The sequence below is a fragment of the Chrysochloris asiatica genome, unplaced genomic scaffold (genome assembly GCF_000296735.1).
Source record: "Chrysochloris asiatica unplaced genomic scaffold, ChrAsi1.0 scaffold00096, whole genome shotgun sequence".
Lineage (NCBI taxonomy): Eukaryota > Metazoa > Chordata > Mammalia > Afrosoricida > Chrysochloridae > Chrysochloris > Chrysochloris asiatica.
In genome coordinates this window covers 2,556,223-2,572,446 of record NW_006408614.1, presented here as the reverse complement: position 1 = coordinate 2,572,446, position 16,224 = coordinate 2,556,223, and positions in this window count along the sequence as shown.

Genomic DNA, 16,224 nt, shown 5'->3' with positions numbered 1-16,224 from the left:
CCTCCGATTCTCCTGAACAAAGCAGTTCCTCTTTCCTCCAAAACCTAGACAACCCCCCCTTACCTAAGGGGACCTTTGTGGGGCTTTTTTGGCGGGAGGGTGTCCCAACTTTTGTCACTCTGCCTTTAAGAAACAGATTCCCTCAAGAACATAACAGCTGTTCAGAAAAAAAAAAAAAAAAAATCTCAAACTCGTGACTGTCGTGTGCCAAGCTGGTTGGTTCAAACGGGCAGCTAGGAGCCCTTCTCCTAAGTTATCAATGTGATTCTCATTTTAGGGCTGAAGAGGGAAACGTATTTTTAAAAGAGCCTCAAACTTCACACTAGGGTTACCACGTGAAACATGTTCACATCTGAAGGCTCTGCTTCTGCCACACATGCAGGTGAGTACTGTCATTTCCTGAACGGCCACATGGGGGCGATGTACAAGCATCTGTACAAGGAACTCTGGGAGGCGCAAACACTGCTTATCTACTAAAGATTTGTTGTTGTTGTTAAGTGCTGTTGATTTAATTCTGACCCATAGCGACCCTGTATAGGGTTTCCAAGGAGCAGCTGGTGAGCTTGAACCACTGACCTTGCAGTTCAAACGACTTTGCAGTCTGAAGCATTAGCCAGCCTTGGAACCGACTCCATGGCACATAACTACCACCACCACTACAGATTTACTGTCTTGGAAATCCTATACAGGAGTTCTGTGAGTCGGAACCAACTCGATGGCACACAACCTTTAGCACTAACCTAAAGATTGTCAGTTTGAACCCACGCAGTGGTGCTGCAAAAAGAAAGGTCTGGCAATCTGCTTTCATAAAAGACTGTTGCTGTTGTTAAATGCCATCAAGGTCAAGTTGATTTTGACTCATAGCGACCTTGTATAGGGATTCCAGGGAGCGACTGGAGAGTTTGAACTGCCGACCTTGTGGTTCAAACCAACCTTTCAGTCTAGCGCTTTATCCCACAGCACCACACTAGGAAAGATGGCAGCCAAGAAAATTCTCTGGAGCACAGTTCTGGTTCCCATGGCGATTATGAGCTGGAATCAACTTGATGGCAGTGGTTTGGCTTCTGGTTAGACAAGAGAGTCCATGGGTGGTATGAATGGCTAAGCGCTCAGCTACTAACCTAGAGGTTGGTGGTTTGAATCCACTTACAAGCAGCACAGAACAAAGACCTGGTGACATACTTCGGAAAGGTCACAACTATTGGAAGCAGACATGGGGCCAACATGAGTCAGAACGGACTCCATGGCAAATGGTTTTGGCTAGATAGTATGGGCTGAGATGAATCCCCAGAACATCATCATGGACCCAATAGGAATTGTGAAATGATGGGAATATTACAGGAATTCTAGAGCTTGAAAAGGGAACCCTGGTGGTGCTGTAGAACAGACAGTGGACTGAGAACCAACCACAAGGTTGATGGTTCAAACCCACCTGTTGTTACACAGGAAAAAGATGAGGCTTTCTGCTCCCTTAAAGACTGACAGCTTAGGAACCTACACAAGGCCACTAGGAGTTGGAATGCACTTGATGGCTGTGGGTTAGGAGCTTGCATGGACTTTAGCCATTATCTTTTTGCAGATGAGGGAACTGAGGTCTAGAGCAGTGAAATGGTTTTGCCAAGATCACACAGTTGGCTAGGGGTAATGAGAAAGCTAAATTCTAGTTCAGAGTTCTTTTGACCCCAGGGACCATAAGGCCTTCAGATCAATGATTGATAAATCCCTTGATTGAGAGGACTGAAAAAAAGGAAAAAGGATTAGAAGACGCCAAGGGAAACGCAGATCAATAGAGTTGAGCTCTACTTGGTTGACCTTCCAGGATAAGGAGGTTCAAGGAGTATTTGAAGCTACAAGAAGATAAGTGAGTCCCTGAAGTCAAGAGCAGTGGGTTCCTGGAGTTTGGGGTAGAGGGGACATGGATTTAGCATCAAAGAGACTGAAACCCAGGCCAGAAACCCTGTTTGGATTTAGAAGACTCAAAGGGACATTCCTTTGGCTTCAGGGGATTCCTCTGTCCTCGAAATACTACTTGTGGAAGCCATGCTAAGAGTGGCCAAAAGCAATGAGAAGCAGGTACTAGAGGCTTGTCCTGGAAGAATGAGGACCAGTGAATGGCAACAGTTTTCTGGTAGAACATTTCCATAGCTCTGTCAGCCTTCTGACTTTAGCCCAATTCCTAGTCTTGAAATCTGACTCCTCCGACTATGGCCCCAGTCCTACTGTCCTGGGCTTGTGAGTCCCACACTACTACCCATGGCCCAGCCCTGCTGTTGTTGTTGTTGTTGTGAAGTGCCTTTGGTATCAATTTATAGTGACCCTGTATAGGGTCTCTGAGGGGCAGCTGGTGGGTTTGAACTTGATGACCTTGTGGTTATCACACCAAGAGTCTAGCCCTAACCAACCACAAGGACTGAGGACTCATGAACGTCCCTAACGCTCCTGTCTCCGTGCCTTAGCAGAGGCCCTTTTTCTTCCTCAGGACTCCCTGGGTGGTTACAGATGGTTAAGTACATGACTAGTAATCAAAGTTGGCAGTGTGGACCCTATCCAGGGACACCTTGAAAGAAAGGTTTAGCAATGTGCTTTAGAAAAATCAGTCATTATAAACCTAATGTGCTACTCCACTGGTTTCCCTCCCCAACCCTTCTTCCCATCTCTGTCCCTGCACTTGCCACCATCCCAACCCATCCTGAGTGGCCCTAGCTCCACAGAAAGCCTGTGAGCAACCAGCTGGACGCTCTGAGCCCCCGAGTACTTGTCTGTAGGCACCGATCACACTTTGCAGAGTGTTAGAATAATTCTGTTCTCAACGTCTCCCTACAGCCCTGAAGGCACTTGGCTGCTACCCGAAAGGCCAGTGGTTTGAACCCACTAGCTGTTCCATGGGATGAAGCAGTCTGCTCCTGGAAAGATTTACAGTCTCAGAAACCTTAAGGAACTCTTCTAGTCTGTCCTATAGGGTTGCTGGCCCTATGAGTTGGAATTAACTTGACAGCAACTCCAGGAAGAGAATTTAAAGTCAGGTGGTCAGGAAGGAGTGGGGTGTTAAACCCCATCCATACCCACCATCAGAGGACTAGTTACAGAACACAGTACCTATGTTGTTGTTGTTCATAAGTGTCGTCGAGTCAGTTCCGACCCATAGCGACCCTATATAGGGTTTCCAAGAAGCAGCTGACCTTGCAGTTCAAACGACTTTGCAGTCTGATGTGTTAGCCCATACCGCCACACCAGGACTCCAGAGCTCCTATAGGTATTACTTATAAGTTGCTGAATCTTTAATAGCTGGCACTGGAAACTACAATGGTTAACAGAAACAGCATGGTGGTGCCCCCTTCAGGCGGCACCCAGGGCACTAGCCATACCTGCCTAAGATATGCCTCTGCCCACCAAGTCCCCCAATGATTCGCAGGTTACCACCATTTATCCTGAAACCTCAGTTGGATGGCACTTCAGATACCAATGATACCAATGCTCCTTAACCCTCACGTGATATTAGGAAGAGATGTTTCAGAGTGAACAATTGCTCTGTTGTTATGTGCTGTGGAGTCTTTATAGTGACCCTGACCCTGGGTTAGGGTACAGGGTTTCTGAGGCTATAAATCTTTACGGGAGCAGAAAGCCTCATCTTTCTCTCACAGAACAGCTGGTAGTTTCGAACTGCTAACCGTGAGATTAGCAACCCAATTCGTAACCACTACGCTACCAGAGCTGAGCTGTAAACCCTTAACTAACTGGTTTCCAGTACTCTGCTTTGGGTCCTGCCTCCTAGCCCACTGCTGTGCCTGCAGGGATTGAGTTGGAAGGGGGCGGCCCTGGAGACAGAATGCAATTGGTGCTCATTTAAACCAAGGGCTTTGAACTGGCTCATTCTTGGTCCCCCCACTGCTGAGAACGTGCCTTTCTTCCCTCAAAAGATACTGACTCAGAATCTACATTTTAACAAGATCCCTGGGCCCAGGTGATTCTGATATACAGACACACCTGTATAGTGCTTTGCAGATACTACAATTTTTTTTTTTTAAACAAATTGAGGCTTTGTGGCCAACCTGTGTTGAGCAAGTCTATTGACATCATTTTCCAACAGTCTGTGCTCTCTTTGTGTTTTTGTGACACATGTTGGTCACTGTCACACGATATCAAACGTTTTCATCATACTATTGTACTCTTCATAAGGAGTGATGTGGCTTTGTGGGATAAGCACTGGACTGCTAACCACAAAGTCAGTGATTTGAGCCCAGCTACTCTGAGGGAGAGAGGTGAGGCTTTCTGCTATTGTAAAGGTTTCAGTCTTGGAAGCCCTGTGCAGGAGTCAGAACTGACTCGATGGCACACTTCAGAACAACAACAAAATTGCATACTTCATACATGGACTATCCCTCACCGCCACTAAGTCAAGGAGAGCTCAGGGCAGCCCTATCGGAGGACAGAGTAGAAAACTACAGTCTACTATAAATAAAGCTTTTTTATGCACTGGTGTTAAGTGTCGTTGAGTCAGTTCTGACTCACAGGGACCCTGACCTTGTGGTTTGTAGTCCAGTGCTGATCCTACAGCGCCACACTGAGAAACCAAAAAATGTGTGTGACTTGCTTTATGGTGATATTCGCTTTATTGGGATAGTCTTGAACTTCAGTATCTGTATACCTGTATGCATAAGAATCACCTGTATGTATGCATAAGAATCACAATCATTTTATGATTGTGAAATGCAGATTATGATTCAGTATATCTGGGGTTGGATGGTCGGTGGTATGCGGTGGAGTCAATTCCCATTCATAGTAATCCTGTATAGGGTTTCCGAGGCTGTAAATCTTTACAGGAGTAGAAAGCCTCATCTTTCGCGTACTAAGCGACTGGTAAATTCTAATTGCTGACCTTTCGGTTAGCAGCCCAGCTGGTAATCCACTATGCCACCAGGAAGGGTGGAAAGGCACCTTATCAGCAGAGGATGGAGCAGAATGAACCGGTTACAAGTCCCCAGTAGCAGGGCCCTTAGCTCCACAGACACAGCCCTCGGAGGTTGTGGGCCTGGACTCCTTAGTAGGAAGGTGTCAAGGGTCCCAACCACGAATGCTGGAATTGGTCTGTTTAACTCTCTTCCTTCGTTAGTGGGTGGCTGTGAGGATCAGACATGAAAAGCCCTTCCACCAGTGCCTGGCTCACAGAATCGTATTTGAAAAATTATTATTCCCTCGCAGGAGAATGCGGAAGAATCTGGCAAGGAACGGGATGTGGAGAAGGAAGGGTTGGGCTGTAGTTTACAGCCTCCAAAATCTGCACTTTACAAAAGCGTGATTCGGAGTAGTTGGCAATGATGCCCAAGTTGAACGGGGCAAAGGGATGGAAGTCTCCAATAGAGTTAATTCCTTCTTTGGGCGCTGAAATCTCTCCAGTGAACACACCCTGGGATGCCCCATCTAGGTCAGCTCCGCCAAACTGTGGGTGGAGGCGTCGGGAATGTGCCCACTCTCTGGGACACAGCAGGGGCAGCGGACCGGATCCTACCTGAGGGCTTCCCACCCGGGGACCTCGGGCCCCTCACCATCCGTCTGGGTCTGCCGATCCACGAGACGGCCGCAGCCCCGCTCCGAGACCCCGTGTGCCAGGCTGGAGGCGCGGTGGACCTCCAGGGTGCCCTCGGGGCGGCTGGGGCAGAACACAGCTGTGTGCACTTCGACGGCAGGGCCGTGCGGCGCGAAGACGCTCCAGAGCAGAGTCTGCATACGGTGGCGCGCCTCGACCTCCTCGTCGCTCCGCGGCCGCACAATGATGCCCACGACCGCGGCGGGCGGGCGACGGTCACAAGCGCCGAGTGGCCGCAGGAGGCGCTGCAGGCGTGCTTGGTGCGTGCGCAGCGTGGCTGCGCGGCACAGCACCACCAGTAGCTGCGCGTTCCGTTCGTGGCCCGCCGCCGACTGCAGCGGCTCCGGGCGCCGGGCTGTGCCGCGCTCCGCCGGGGTGGAGGTCAAGGTCGAGGTGGTGGTCGCGGCCGGAGTCCCCTTGCACTCGGTTGCTTCGGCCGCCTGGCGCCGGGCGCGCTTCTTCTTCCTAGTGGAGCGCTTGACGCACAGCGCACGCGGGGATTTGGCGACCGGGCTGTCGGCACGGTACCCCGACATGTCGCCCGAGCGCTTGGACCCCCGGCTGGTGTGGCCGCTAGAGCTGCTGTGGCCGTCCGTGGCTCGGGTGGACGAGGGCCCGGCAAACCGCGGCTGTTCGCCGGGAACCTGCCCCGGGGAGTCTTCTTCTTGCTCCCAGAGCTCATTCAGTAGTAGCAGGTGCCCGTGGCCATCGATGGACTGCCCCGGAGCCCTTGGCTGCTCCTCGGCCTTCCCCTCCCGCAGGGCCCTGCAGGGCTTCATGCCCCGTCCGGCCCTCTTGCCCCTCTGGGCCCCGGGCTTCCGTTGGCCAAGGGAACAAGCTGCCCTTCCCCGGAGCATGTCACAATACCCCATCCGCCCTACCTCTTCCCGCGGTGCAGGGCCTCAACCCTGCAATTCCTTAGAAATCTTCCAGCATAGGACAGCTGCTGCTGGACCCTGAGAAAACATTGGCTGTTTAGCTTGTCAGCCACTTTCTATGTCTGTGAAGACAAAAGGAAGCATATCCCTTTATCCCGCCCGCGTGGTCTTTATGCCCAAACCTTCAAGTCAAATGGAGTTTTGTGCAACTGTGGGCGCATGTGCTTGTGAGCCCCAGCATTTAAAAAAGCAGTGTGGGGGTTACAGCCACCAGTTTCTGGGTGGGAGCACTGGAGAGGCAGGCCCAACCCTGACTCGGCACAGCCCTGTGTGCCCTGGTTCGGTTCAGCCTGGTTCGGTTTCCTGCGTGATAGTGCCTGGGCTGTGATGAATTAGAAGGGTGGCAGGAGCTGCTTTTATCTTCTCTAGGCACCAGAGGAAATGTCCTGAAAACTCTCCGAAAACAAAAACAACCTCAACCAAAAACCTTACTGCGGGTGAGCAAAGAAATCCTGGGGAGGTCTCAGGAGGTCAGGCCTGTCTACACAGCCACAGTTACAGGGACTGGGAATCCAACAAGTGGGGACACTTTCCCCTTTGTTAATTCTTAAAAAGGAGCTTTATCAGATTGTTTAGCATTATTTTTTTAAATCTAAAAATAAAAGACTGAAAAGCAAACTGTCAAACAGAAAGTCCTGAGCCAGAATCCTGCTAAAAACTCCAGGAGCCGTGAATTATTGGAAGCTCAGGAAGACAAGGTAAAGGCAGAATGTTCTGGTAGCTTTGTCGAACCAGGAGGAACTGGGTCCGTCCTCCCTGGCCCAGGAGATCACCATGAAAACCACTTTTGGTGTGACTTTTTTGGGGGGTGAGGTGGGAAAAGACACCCTAATGAGTCAAACAATTTTATTACTGAGAGAACTTGTCTGTAGCCACTCACTGATTGCAGAGACACATTTAAACATGTTTTGATTGCAATTAATCTGTGTATGTATGAATTGGAATCCTGGTGTGGTGCTGTAGGATAAAGCACTGGACTGCAAAGTCAGTTTGAACTGTAAGCCTGGCAGTTCAAACCCATCAGCTGCTCCTTGGAAACCCTGTATAGGGTCACTATGAGTGGGAACCAACTCGGTGGCACTTAACAACAACAACAACAACATGCATGAACTGGAGTTCTAGAAACAATATTTTTTGCTAATGATAATATGCAAAACGTGCCAATCAACAGTTTCTACGTGTACAATTGAGTGGCATGGATTATGTTCATGTTGTTCAGCCATCACCGTTGTCCTTTTCCAGACAATTCTACCATTCACAGAAACTCAGTTCCCCCTAAGTAATGATTCCCATTCCCCCCTTTGTCCCACCCCTGGTAGCCACTGCAATACATAATTTTTAGAACAAGTATGTGTCATTAACAACCTGCAATATGCAGATGATACAACCTTGCTTGCTGAAAGTGAAGAGGACTTGAAACATTTACTGATGAAGATCAAAGAGCACAGTTTTCGGTATGGTTTACATCTCAATGTCAAGAAAACAAAAATCCTCACCACTGGACCAATAAACAACATTCTTATCAACGGAGAAAAGATTGAAGTTGTTAAGGACTTCATTCTTCTTGGATCAACTATCAACACTCAAGGAAGCAGCAGTCAAGAGATCAGACAACGTATTCATATTGCATTAGACAAATCTGCTGCACAGGAACTTTGAAAAGTGTTGAAGAGCAAAGATGTCAGCTTGAGGACTAAGGTGCGCCTGACCCAAGCCATGGTATTTTCAATAACCTCATATGGATGCGAAAGCTGGACAGTGAATAAGGAAGATCGTAGAAGAATTGATGCCTTTGAGTTGTGGTGTTGGAGGAGAATACTGAAAGTACCATGGACTGCCAAAAGAACCAATAGATCTGTTTTGGAAGAAGTGCAGCCAGAGTGCTCGTTGGAGACCAAGATGGCTAAACTTTGTCTCTCATACTTTGGACATAGTGTCAGGAGGGAACAGTCGCTAGAGAAGGATATCATGCTTGGTAAGATGGAGGGTCAGAGGAAAAGAGGAAGACCCCCAACGAGATGGATTGGCCAGGTGGCAGCATCGATGGACTCAAGTGTGGCAGCAGTAGTGAGGTTGGCCTGGGATTGGACATTGTTTCATTCTGCTGTGCATGGGGTCGCTATGAGTTGGTTCCAACTCGATGACACCTAACAACAACAACATGTGTCATGCAATTAGTCATTGTTTATCTGAACTCAAATTTAAGTGGGAGTCCTGCATTTTATCCGGCAACCCTATATAAGGGAATGTTTTCTTTTGGATTATCTGTATTTTCGAAGGCAATCTTACATTATTTCTGAAATAAAAATAAAACGGAAACCAACCAAAGTCCTGTCTTGTGTTGTTGTTAAGTACCATTAGGTTCCGACCCATAACGACCCTGTATATGGTTTTCGAGGACCAGCTGGTGAGCTTGAACCGCCGACCTTGCTTTGCAGTCTGGCACATTAAACCACAGCGCCACACCAAGACTCCTGTCTTATGTGTTGTTGTTGTTGTTAAGTGCCGTCGAGTCGGTTCCGACCCATAGCGACCCTGTACAGGGTTTCCGAGGGTGTAAATCTTTACAGGAGTAGAAAGCCTCATCTTTCTCCCGCGGAGCGGCTGGTAGTTTCGAACCGCTGACCTTAAGGTTCGCAGCCCGATTCGTAACCACTACGTAGAGCAGATTAATTAGAGGTCTACACTGTGTCCTCTTGGATTCCCCTGTGTAGTGAGCTAAGGTGGAGACAAAATCTGCTCTCCTACCCGACCCTGGAGTCCTGGTGTGGCGCAGTAGGATAAGCACTCGACCACAAGGTCTGTTTAAAACCGCAAGATTAGTGGTTCAAACTCACCAGCCGCACGTCTGAAATTCCATATAGGTCCTGGTGTAGCGCTGCGGGTTGATACGTTGGACTGCAAAGTCGGTTTTAACTGCAAGGTCAGCGTTCAAATTCACCAGCTGGTCTTCGGAAACCATATACAGGGTCGTTATGGGTCGGAACCAATTCGATGACACTTCACAACAACGTGTCGGAACTGACTGGACGCCGCTTAACAATAACAACCCGACCTTACGCACGGACCACCAGATGGCGCTGCCGGACTGCAAGTCCCGACTTCAGAGGGCATAGAGCCGCGGGAGAGGAAAAAGGACCAGTCTGAATCCAGGTGGCCCTGGGAAGTCCATTCTCTCCCCACTCCCTAGAGACAGGGAGGGACGTGCAGGAAGAGCTGTGTGCAAAGATGGAACCAAGCCACACCCACGCCCCTTTCCTCTGCAGAGCTGAAACTGCTGTGACTTTGGGCGACTCTAGAGCTGGAACCTAGAGATCAGCGACCAGCGTTCCCAGGTGTCCTTCCTTCAGGTAGATCCGAGATGACTCCTGGGTGACTCAGCTCACATTCGCCCATGAAGAAAGAGGGCTAGCTTGGAGGGAAGATTAGCAGTGAGAGAGAAAGGGTAGATGTGTGGAAATACTCAGAAATTGCTTGTTTGGCTGAGCTTGGCAATGAACCCACATCTTGTCACAGTGTGTTCATCAACACGACAGGAGATGCTTTCCCTTCAACCAACACAGGAGTCCTTGAGCCCCTCTCTGCGCCTCTCTGGGCACGAGAAATCACTGCTCTCCTGGAAGGAATATTCCAGCAGAGGAGGCAATAAGCAGGTAGATCAGAACTATGATTTCACAGAGTATTAAACTAGAAGACAAGCGGGCTCATGAGCTTCTGGGGTCTCTGGGTGGTGCACATGGTTAATATGCTTCACTGTGAACCAGAAGGTAAGAAGTTCAGGGCTGCCCAGGGGCCCTTTATAAGAAAGACCTTATGATCTACTTCTGAAAAAGCAGCCATCAAAAACCCTATGAAAAACAATTCTACTACGACACCATCAATTGACTTCTTGGCAACTGGTTTTCCAGTTTTCCGCTTGTTGTTAAGTGCCATTGAGTCGTCAGTTCAGACTCATAGCAACCCTGTGTAGGGTTTCTGAGGAGCAGCTGGTGGGTTTGAACCACCAAATTTGTGGTTTGAAGTCCAGGGCTTATCCTACAGCACCACACTAGGACTCCGGGTTTTGGTTTGTTGTTGTTGTGAAGTGCCATCGAGTCAGTACCGACACATAGCGACCCTGTACAGGCTTTCCTAGGTTGTAAATCTTGACGGGAACAGAAAGCCTCATCTTTCTCCCACGGAACTGCTGACAGTTTCAAACTACTGACCTTGAGGTTAGCAGCCCAATTCGTGACCACTACGCTACCAGAGCTCCTTTGGTTTTTGGTTTAATAGGTCCCTAATTCAGGCAGAGTCCTGGTGTGGCACTGTGGGTTAATGCTCTGGACTGCAAAGTCGGTTTGAACCACAAGGTCGGTGGTTCAAGTTCACCAGTCGCTCTTCAGAAACCCTATACAGGGTTGCTATGGGTCAGAACTGACTCGATGGCACTTAACAACAGCAATCCAGGCAGATGTTAGAACAGAACAAAGGGATACTGGATGGTTTTTAATTAGGAAAGGTGTGTGCCAGGGTTGTATTCTCTCACCATATTTATTCAATCTGTATCCTGAACAAATAATCCGAGAAGCTGGATTATATGACGAATGTGGCATCTGGATTGGAGGAAGAATCATTAACAACCTATAATATTCAGATGACACAAGCTTGCTTACTGAAAGCGAAAAGATCTTGAAATCCTTACTGATGAAGATCAAAGACCACAGCCTTCAGTATGAACTGCACTCAATGTAAAGAAAAGGAAAATCCCCACTGCTAGACCACAAATAACATCATGATAAGCTGAGAAACATTAGAAGTTGTCAAAGACTTCATTTTGCTTGGATCCACAATCAACACGCCTGAAAGGAAGTCAAGAAATCAAATGATATATTGCAGTAGGCAAATCTGCAAAAGGTCTCTTTAAAGTGTTAAAGAGCAAAGATGTCACTTTGAGGACTAAAGTGCTCCTGACTCAATTCTAGACATTTTCAATCATCTCATGCACATGAAAGTTGAATAAGGAAAACTGTGGATAAATCGGTGCACTTGAATTATGGCATTGACAACGAGGATTAAGAGTACCCCGTGATGCTTTTGAGTTATGGTGTTGGTGGAGAATATTGAAAGTGCCATGGGCTGCCAAAAGAACAAACAGATCTGTGTTGAAGAAGTGCAGTCAGAGTGCTCCTTGGAGGCCAAGATGGCCAAACTTCATCTCTTATGCTTCGGACATATTGTCAGGAGGGACCAGTCGCTGGTGAAGGATATCATGTTTGGTAAGTGGGAGGGTCAGAGAAAAAAAGGAAGACCCCCAGTGAGATGGATTGGCAAAGTAGCAGCATCAATGGGCTCAAACGTGGCAACAATAGTGAGGTTGGCCCAGGATTGGGCAGTGTTTCCTTCTGTTGTGCAGAGGGTCGCTATGAGTCGGTACCGACTCGATGGCACCTAATAACAACAAGCCTAGCCTACATCGAACTACAGTCCCAACCCTAACCCTCAGGCTTTACTCCTACCCACTACCCCCCAAACCTCCTCAAAATCATTTAAGAGATCAGGTTTACTGAACACATAGAGAGTGGCAGGACCCCCAAGACTGTGGTCCTTTGTCACCCCGCAGGCTTATGACTTAATTCACCTCCTGTGGCTCAATTTCCAGCCAAGCAATAAACAGGTGTATAAGCAAATTCAAGCCGGATTCAGAAAAAGATGTGGAATGAGGGATATCATTGCTAACATCAGATGGATTTTGGCTGAAAGCAGAGAAAACTAGAAAGCTGTTTACTTGTGTTTTATTGATTATGTAAAGGCATCAGATTATGTGGATCATCACAAACTATGGATAATCTTGCAAAGACTGGGTATTCTAGAACACTTAATTGCCGTCATGTAGAACCTGTGTATAGACCAAGAAGTAGTTGTTAAAGCAGAGAAAGGGCTACTGAATGGTTTAAAATCAGGAAAGATGTGCATCAGTTTCGTATTTTTTTTTTTTAACCATTATTTAATCTATATGCTGAGCAAATCAACACTCATGAAAGCTGCAGTCAAGAAATCAAGCCACATATTAGGCAAATCTGCTGCAAACGACCTTTTTAAAGTGTTAAAGAGCAAAGATGTCAGTTTGAGGACTAAGGTGCTCCTGACCCAAGCCGGGATACTTTTCAGTTGCTTCATATGCATATGAAAGTTGCACAGTGACTAAAGAATGCTTTAGAAGAATTTGAATTATGGTGTTGATGAACAATATTTAAAGTACCAGAAGAACCAACAAGCCTGTCATAAGAAATACAGTCAGAATGCTCATTAGAAGTGAAGGAGGGCTAGACTTCTCTTATTTTTGTGTTTGAATTTTTTAATACAAAACCGATGATTTGCTGTGTAGATCTAACCCAATTCACAATTAAAAGTTTCATGGGGGAAAAAAAAAAAAAAGAGTACCCTGGACTGCCAGAAGAACAAACAAATCTGTCTTGAAAGACGTACCGTGGAAATGCTCCTTAGAAGGGAGGATGGTGAGACTCTGTCTCTCCTACTTTGGACATGTTATCAGGAAGGTCCAGTGCTGGGAGAAGAACATCATGCTTGGTTACGTGAAGGGTCAGTGGAAGAGCGGAAGACTCCCAGCGAGGTGAATTGACACACTGGCAGTAATTGTGAGAATGCTGTAGGACCATGCAGTGCTTTGTTCGGTTGTGCATAGGGTGGTCCATCTTCAGGACTGAGGGACTCTTGGCTGTAGCAGGCTAGCATAACAAAAGGAGTTCAGGGGAGAGGAAGAGACTGCTTTGATGGTTAGCAACTTTCAAATAAGAACACACCCATCAAGGAAATAAGGGAAGTTCCTGGGAAGAAGGGAAACTAAATGAATGCTACCAATAAGGACCAGTAGGCAACATTGGGGGTAGATTGTAAACTTCATGTTGTTTTTGTCAAGTGTGGTCGAGTCGGTTCCGACCCATGTTGTTGTTATATGCCGTGGAGTCGGTTCCGACTCATAGTGACCCTGTACAGGGTTTCCTAGGCTGTCGATCTTTACGGGAGCAGAAAGCCTCATCTTTCTCCTGCGGAGCCGCTGGTAGTCTCGAACTGCTAACCTTGAAGTTGGCAGCCTAACTTGTAACCACTACACTACCAGAGCTCCTTACCCATAGCGACCCTGTATAGGGTTTCCAAGGAGCAGCTAGTGAGCTTGAATCGCTGACCTTGCGGTTCAAATGGCTTTGCAGTCTGGCGCATTAACCCACAGTGCTACACCAGGACTCCTTGTAAACTCCAAAGTACCCAGTAAAAGCGGAAGTGGAGAAGCGGCTTTCTCAAGACAGGGCAATAAAAGTCTTTGCAAGCTGGCCTTATCTCGCATCTGCCTGTGTCTACTGGGTCTGATGCTTGATTTTGCAAAAGCAAATAAACAACTTTGTCTCTCACTAAGAGTACAGATTGGATTTCTTGAGCATTTGTCCATAAGCACCCATGATAACCCATTGGCAATCGCATACGGGGTAAGATGGTCCGCCCAAGTTCTCCTTCCTGAGTCCCATCGGGATAAGGTCCAAGTCAGGGGTTTATACTGACCTGCTAGGGCCTAAGAGGGGCTGAGGCAGTGTCCGGGATACTGACAGCGTTTCTCACACTCTGAACTGGAACTGACTGGACAGCACCTAACAACGTGAACAACACTGCAGGGCACATTTCCTTCCCTGGTCCAGGCTGGTAGTGAGGCAGGAACAGGTGTGAGGTAGGAAGTGTGTGAGGGAACAGGGCTCCTCCTCCCGCCCTCTGGGCCCAGAGGCTGGGTGAGGAGGACTTAGGGGAAGCCAACCATTCTTGGTTCCCTCTAGGAGGGGATCTTGGGGACAGTGGACTTCCAGGGGTTGTCAAAGTGGTGAGATCTGCAGGACTGGAAGGAGAAGGGCCTTTGTGTAGAACAGGGCAGGGAAGAGATTCAAGGTCAGCCCAACCTGACTGTGGGCAGAACAGAGAACAGATGGAGACCTCAACTTTTCAAAGCACCTGAAGGGGAGATGGGCTTGAGGGGAGCTGGGGTGGGGGACCCTCTGTCCTAGTTGAGATTGGCAGATCTGGGAATTCTTGAGACATGCAACATGAAATAAGCACCTACTGTGTGTGCCCTGTGTCCTGGCACATGGTCCTCGACATACGACCACCAACCAAGGGGTTCATAATAGATGACTCCAGAACTGGCCTTTGATCAACATTTGGCCCAGCGAGAAGGCACTTAGCTGGGACACCATCTTCGAACAGGTGGCCCCAGGATTCCCTGAGGTGTGAACCTTCTCTTGTTTGGAACGCTCTTTAACAAGTTGCTTTGTGGCGCTGTGGGTTAATGCGCCAGACTGCAAAGCCATTTGAACTCTACAAGGTTGGTGGTTCAAGCTCACCAGCTGCTCCTTGGAAACCCTATACAGGGTCGCTATGGGTCAGAATCGACTCGATGGCACCTAACAACGACAACAACATAGTCTCAGAAAGCACTCTATCCACCTTCCTCACCCCCCTGGACACTCTGTCCAGTCTCACACAAGCTCCTCTGTAGCTCATTCACAGAGAGACAAGGGCTTCTTTCTGCCCTTAGGAGGCATGTGGTCAGCTTGGCTCATCCATGAAAAGATAACAAACAGTGAAGGACCACACATGTGCCCTTACTTTAGGAACACCAACTACAAAATCGGAAGGGGAAGAAAGAAGAGAAAAATCTCTTTAACCAATTTCCCTTTCCCTTCATACTCCCTATCTTCACCCTAGATGTCAGAAGGGTAAGGTGGGCTCCAGGTTCAAGGGAGCAAACTGGTTTGTTGCTTTTGTGTTCCCGGTCCTGGGTCTTAGTGGTTTAAAGGTGATCTTTAAGGATGATTTTGTGGTTCCCAGTCCAGTGCTTATCCTAAGGTGCCACCATGCTCCCGATGATGCTTTTGATTAGCAGACTTTTAGGGAACATTGGCAGTTCAGTGATGGGATTCATACCTTCCATGTGAGAGACCAAGTTCAATTCCCAACCAATGTACTTAATACCAACCAGTACTCATCTGTCAGTGGAAGCTTTTGTGTTGCAATCATGTTGAACAAAAGGAGTGCTGGTGGCACAGTTGGTTAGTCAAAAGGTTGACAGTTCAAGCCCAGCAGCCGCACTGTGGGAGAAAGATGAGGCTGTCTGCTCCCAGAAACCCTAAGGAAGGTTCTGCTCTGTCCTAGAAGGTGGCTGTGAGCCAGATTTGACTCCATGGCAGTGATATGATGCGGCACCTGTTTATTAATGTGGACTTTCCAGATTAAGACTAGAAAGAAAGACCTGGTGATCTACTTTTGAAAACCAGCCAATGACAAGTCTATGGATCACAATGGTTTCGTCTACAGTCAATCCCAGGGATGACATGAGACCAGACAGCATTTTGTTCCATTGTGTATGACCTTGTCATGAGTCGGGGTCAACTGGACAGTAGCTAAAAACAAATAACATTGACTTTCAGTTTCCCCTACCTCTCCTCTGGAATCTGAGCCTTCATAGAACCTGTCCTGGGCTATAACACCCAAACCATCATTAGGCAGTATAAGAATAATTGCTAAGTGAGTTTCCCATAAGCCCTCAGTGCAGTGCCAAGTAGACAACCAGCAAATGTTTGTTGAGGAGTTCAAACCAGCAAGTTCAGCCATCAAGGGGGCCTGGGACCTCAAAGCAGAGGGCTTGGAAATAGGCTTTGA